The 5,941-nt window shown below is 38.1% G+C and overlaps 1 pseudogene; it reads left to right on the top strand.

Moving 5' to 3' along the window:
- The first annotated feature begins 3,704 nt into the window (after positions 1-3,704).
- On the top strand, positions 3,705-5,740 carry LOC143682885 (protein disulfide-isomerase A6 pseudogene; annotated as a pseudogene).
- Positions 5,741-5,941: the final 201 nt, after the last annotated feature.

The following is a 5,941-nucleotide window of genomic DNA, read 5'->3' as shown; positions in this document are numbered from 1 at the left end:
TCTCTAAATGGGCATTCATTTAAGAGTTATTTTGAATCTTAAACCACAAAGCTTCACTAACCCCCTAAATTTAAAGCCCCGCTGAGTCTTATATTGATGTTTAAATCCTATTAAGAATAGAGGCTTATTTTTATTTTGTGCTTTAGAAACCAACTGAAAATAGAAGATTCTTCACTGAAAACATTTTTTAAGATTCAAGGACATTGAGTAAAAAAGAAGTATTGTGATCACTGAAACTGGGTATGTTTGACAACTCTGCGTTCAACTATAAAACTTTCTAAAATTAGATCTGTAAAATTGGAAACGATGATACACAACTGCTCTAATTACTGTGCTGGTTCACAAATTAGTACTGACAAATAAAGGCTCAAACAGTCCATTTCAAGAATGTCTTTGACTTTTAATATTGTCATTACTCAGAGTTCTATATTGAGTCGTGAGGCAAATCCTACTCTATGTCATAGAGCTGAACAAAACATACTCCCTTGACTTCAAGGAGTCCAATGAGAAAGTGATTAATATTAAATACAATTAAATTAGAGTGAATGTGTTGCCTTTTCTCCCCTCTCTCACCAAACTAGGGTGTAAACTCCAAGGAGGGCAAGAATATTTTCCCACTGATGTATCCCTAAGTATGCTAAAATATTTCCTGACACTTAGTAGGTGCTCAGTAAATACTAGTTGGATGAAATGACAGGCATTTGAGGTATTATGGAAGAAGGTGAGAGGAACACACAAGAGAGTATGAGTAAAGGAGGCAAGAAAATGCTTCCAGGATGAGATAATCCTTGAGTTGAGTCTAGAATAGAAAACAATTTGAGCAAATCTTACTGAGCTCATACATATACATACACTTGCATAAACTTGAGTTAATTTGTCTTTGTGTTGTCTTGTTTTGACTTTTTTGCCTTTAAAACTGCCTTAACATTGAGTCAAGAGAATACCAGTTTGAATAGCCAAAATTATAAAAGGTTACAATGAGAAATGTTTTTAATTTCTGAGGTTAAACTTTAAGTATTCCTGTACTATTAGTACTTACAAGCAGATGAACAACTTTACAGCCCCACCCCATTGATAGCCATTCTAAGATGTGTTTTTAACCCCTGAATACTTTTACCTAGCATTACATACTTGCCCACATTATCTTTCTCTAAGCCCAAGAATAATCCTGCTTTATATTTTTTCTCTCCACAACTTCTAGGTAAAAGAGCTCTCACTAGTGCATGACTTGTCACATATGTTAGAAAAAAACTAGCTTATGCTGAGGCGACAAACGACCCCCAAATCTCAATGGTTTAACATCTCAAAGGTCATCTCTCCCTCCCACCATGTGTCCATTGCAAGTCAGAGGGCTCTGCTCCCAGTTGCCTGTACTTTGGAACCACGTCTGTTAGAGCAGTGTCTGTTGGGAACTTTGCTGATCTTGTGGCATAGGGAAATGATATCATTGTCACACATTGGATCCTAAAGCTTCCCCCCGGAAGTGACATGAGTCACTTGTGCTCGTTTTATTAGCCAAACCAAATGCTGCAGCCAACTCTGATGTCAATGGGACAGGGAAATGTTATTCTCTCTCAGAGGATGTTTAATACTTTCTGTGGCATTCGGGATGAATGCTCACCATATCTCAAAACTGTAGTTTATCTGGTTTTTGTAGCAGATAAGTCAAAGAATCCTTCAGAGAAATTGGGAATGAGAGATGGCAAGAAAAAAGAAAATGGGCTTCAGGAATTTTCTGAATTCTGTGTCAGCAACTTCTACAGAAATGACTTCCAGGATTCCTGCCCAATCACTAACGGGTTTCTTCATGTTTATTATTTTTTGCTGAAATGGATTTTGGTCATTATCAAAAGGAAGTTGATAGCCTGCACTGTTGCCTTTTTGAATTTAGAATATGTATTTAGAATTTGGAATCGCTTTTTCTGATGTCAGTTCTGCAACTGATTTTTTTTAATGTGTTATGTGAGCAAATGTAGATTGTAACTATAAACAGTGTGCAAGGGAAAAGCAGGCCCATCTGTCTCTTTCAAACTTGATTAGGGAAGGTTGTGCAGGTAATATTTTTAGTATGGTCTTAGAAGTTAAATTTAAGATGCTTTGAAGCCAATTGGTGCTATGAATTTATTCATTTTGAGGGCTAGGATAAAACAAGTTGAAAATATGTACACACCCTGTAAGACACATTTTATTGCTACTTTAAAACCACATTTATTCTTTAGTTGCACTTGAAATATATTGAGAGCCAGGCATTAAAACTTTTCCTCCTCTGACTTCAGTGATAAAAATTCTGAAATGATTAACAATTTTCTTATTTATCATTAATTCTACTAACAGGAATCGAACACGCTATAAGGGAAATGTCTGTATATTATCAAACACTATACAAGTTTTTAAAAAGTTATATTTCGATAATCTAATTGGCTGAGAAGAAAAGTAAATTCAATATTGGCCATAAGAGAAAAGTGTCTTTTCCATTTATAGTAGGTCTGATCATAATAGTTAAACATATAGAATGTTCTATCATGTCACCAAGTTATTAAATTATCAAATAGCCCCAAAGTGCAAAGGCTAGCCTTATTTTACTCTACCTCCCATATCTGTGGGAAATGGACAAATGCCAAATAATCAGATAAACAATCAGATATCAGAAACAGATACAACCATGTGTCTCTGTGAAAAGATGCATTGATATGAACATTTGGTGACATTGTACATTATGCTGAACATGATGCTTTGAAACTGATTTTTTTTACATTATATTGCTGTTAACATGGTACTGATATTTTACTGAACGTTATGCTCTGTATATTTGGAGATGTCGTTCTAATCACTGAAGTTCTACTATCAGCAACAACACTTGAGAGAGGCCAGGTACTGAAGTCCCCAATTTCCTCACTTTACAGTCTTAAGGATGCTGAGCCCTGACCAAAGAATAAAGACCTCCACCGACGTTAAGAGGAAGAAGTTATCTTCAGCTGGGAAACACTGGGAAAAGCCTTTAATGGCTCTGGCAGGAAAAAAAAAATCAAAAAGGGAAAGAGGACAGAAAATTCCAGGTGAAGATAGGTCTAGGAGACAGCTAATAGCTTTTGATATAGAAAAAGCAATAAAGCCAAAGTTTAGAATGTTGCAGATCCCATACTAGCTACTTTACATTTTTAATCTCCATAATCCTACTGAGGTTGCTTCCACATGAAAAGCAAACCAAAAGAGGCTTGTGGCAATTGAGTCACTTAACCAAAGTTTCAGTCAGTACGTTGATGGAGCCAAAATTAATTAAATCCATTCATGCATTTATTCCTTCCAGACATATTTATGTAGCACCTACTAGGCGCCATTCTTTGTGCTGGGGATATAGATGGAAGATGACAGAAAATTTCCCGTCCTTATGGAGCTGGTTAGTGGTTCTCTGTTCTGTTGTTAGTTTTAGGAATCTTTTTTTCTCTCTCTCAAATAAAATATTATCCACACTCCTTGCCCATACACGAAGCGATTGGACTAGAGTTGCTCAGATTGAGGTGAGGGTAAGGGGCTGGGAGCACCCTCCCACTTCCTCATATCCCATATACCTGGTGAAAAAGTCCCTGCACCCTGCGGTGTACAGGGAAGATACCATAGAGGAAAAAGGCAAGTGGGCCCAGATGGTGACGAGGTATGAGAACTGGATTGAAAGAACAGTCTAATGATAGATACATTGAATGGGTATTGGAGTGAGGTTATTTGGAGAGCAGTGAGCAGGAGAAATTGGAAGGAAAATCACAGAAGGCAAGAGGACCTGAAGCTGGTGAGATAGCAATGGGCACCCAGTCAACTCAGAAGACATACTGAATCAGCATATAAAGGCTGATAGCATGCAATAGACCTCAGAGATTTGAGGATTGGATGTGGGATTAGGAATTAGATAATCCTCTTCCATACCCTGACCTGAGGAATTTATTTTGTGACTTTGGCCAAATTCCTAATGTCGCTGAGCCTCAGCCCATCTGAAAAACAGGCATGATCAGATCTGACTAATTGTGGGAATTAGAATAATGCATATAACAGACCAAGAACATTGCAGTTACTTGCAAAGTATCCCACCACCACCACCACTAATTTCTATAAGATTTCCTAGAGAATGCCTCATGTGCACTCATGAACAAATTCTAGAGCTGAGACGGCAGTGGAGTGGGATGGGTGCTTGGCGTGGCTGCCCTGGTACTGGGTCTGGTGAGCTGTACCTTCTTCCTAGCAGTAATGATCTGTATTCCTCTAATGATGATGTAATTGAATTAACTCCATCAAATTTCAACCAAGAAGTTATTCAAAGTGATAGTTTGTAACTTGTAGAATTCTGTCCCCCATGGGATGGCCATTGCCAAAGATTAACATGAGAATAGAAGATAGTAACAACTGCATTAAAAGATGTAAAAGTTAGTGCGATTGATACAGATAAACATCAGTCCCTAGGAGGTCAGTGTGATGTGTTCAGGGATTTCCTACCATCAAGACCTTTGGATCCAACAAAAACAGACCAGAAGATTATCAGGGTGGCAGAACCTGGAAAGCCATCCTGGATGCCACTCTCAGTGCTTTGCAGCAGCTCGTAAGGATGGCCTTGGGGGAAGGACCGGTGGCTATAGTTCTGGAAAACAAAGCAGAAGTGAAAGTTCAAGTAAAAAAGATGTGATTGAACTGACAGATGACAGCTTTGATCAAAATTCCTTTGATAGTGAAGATGCTTGGATGTTTGAATTTTATGCTCCTTGGTGTGGACACTGCAAAAACCCAGAGCCAGAATGGGCAGCTGCAGCTTTTACAGAGGTAAAGGAGCAAACTAAAGGAAAAGCAGCTGGAATGCTACAGTTAAGCAGGCTCTAGTCAGCTGATATGAAACTTAAGGGATTCCCTACAATCAAGATTTTTCAGAAAGGTGAGTCTCTTCTAGATTATGAAGGTGGGCAGACAAGATCTAACCTGGTTTCACAGACCTTAGATTTGTTTTCTGACAATGCCCTCCTGAGCTGCTTGAGATAATCCACAAGGACATTGCCAAGAAGGCTTGTAAAGATCATCAGCTCTGAGTTGAGGCTGTGTTGCTCCATATTCTTGATAGTGGAGCTGCAGGCAGAAATTCTTATTTGGAAGTTCTTCTGAAGTTGGCAGACAAATGCAAAAAGAAAAAGCAGGGGTAGCTGCGGACAGAAGCTGGAGCTCAGTATGAACTTGAGAATGCATTAGGAATTGGCAGGTTTGAATACCCTGCCATGGCAAGCATTAACACATGTAAGATGAAATTTGCTTTTCTGAAAGGGTCTTTCAGCAAACAAGACATCAACAAGTTTCTCAGGGAGCTCTCTTTTGGGCGTGGATCTACAACACCTGTCAGAGGTGAGGCTTTCCTAAAATAATTATGATAGAACGTTGGGCCAGCAAGGATGGTGAGCTCCCATGGAAGATGATATTGATCTCAGTGATGTGGAGCTTAATGACTTAGGAAAAGATGAGTTGTAAGATATGGAGCAGAGACTTCAAACAGTTTTCTTTTCTTGGGAGGGGATTTTTCCAGCAATGAAGTAACATCTTTACAAGCAGATGGATCTACCAGTGACCTTTTTAACCAAGAAATAGCACTTGATTTGTCATTTGAAAACACTGCAACAGTGAACTGTTACATCTCAAGAAAACATTGAAAAGTTCTATGAATTGTTGTAGCCAGTGAATTGAATTGTATTGTCAAATAATATTTTGAAGAAAACTGATGTTCTGTTGAAGTATTTTTCCATCCCTCTAACTGCTGCTTGATTGTTCTTTGAGGCTGGTTCTTATATGTTTTTAATGTGATTTCTTCTTCATTTGAGTATTAATGGCTTTTTTTCCATTAGATAATAAAATATTTTGGACAATGCCAAAAAAAAAAGAGCAAATTCTTCAGGCTACCTTATTATTTTTAAGTAACTTT

Source organism: Tamandua tetradactyla, chromosome 5 (assembly GCF_023851605.1).
Source record: "Tamandua tetradactyla isolate mTamTet1 chromosome 5, mTamTet1.pri, whole genome shotgun sequence".
Classification (NCBI taxonomy): Eukaryota; Metazoa; Chordata; class Mammalia; order Pilosa; family Myrmecophagidae; genus Tamandua; species Tamandua tetradactyla.
The sequence above is the reverse complement of the archived record's forward strand: the minus strand, read 5'-3'. Positions and strand labels throughout refer to the sequence as shown.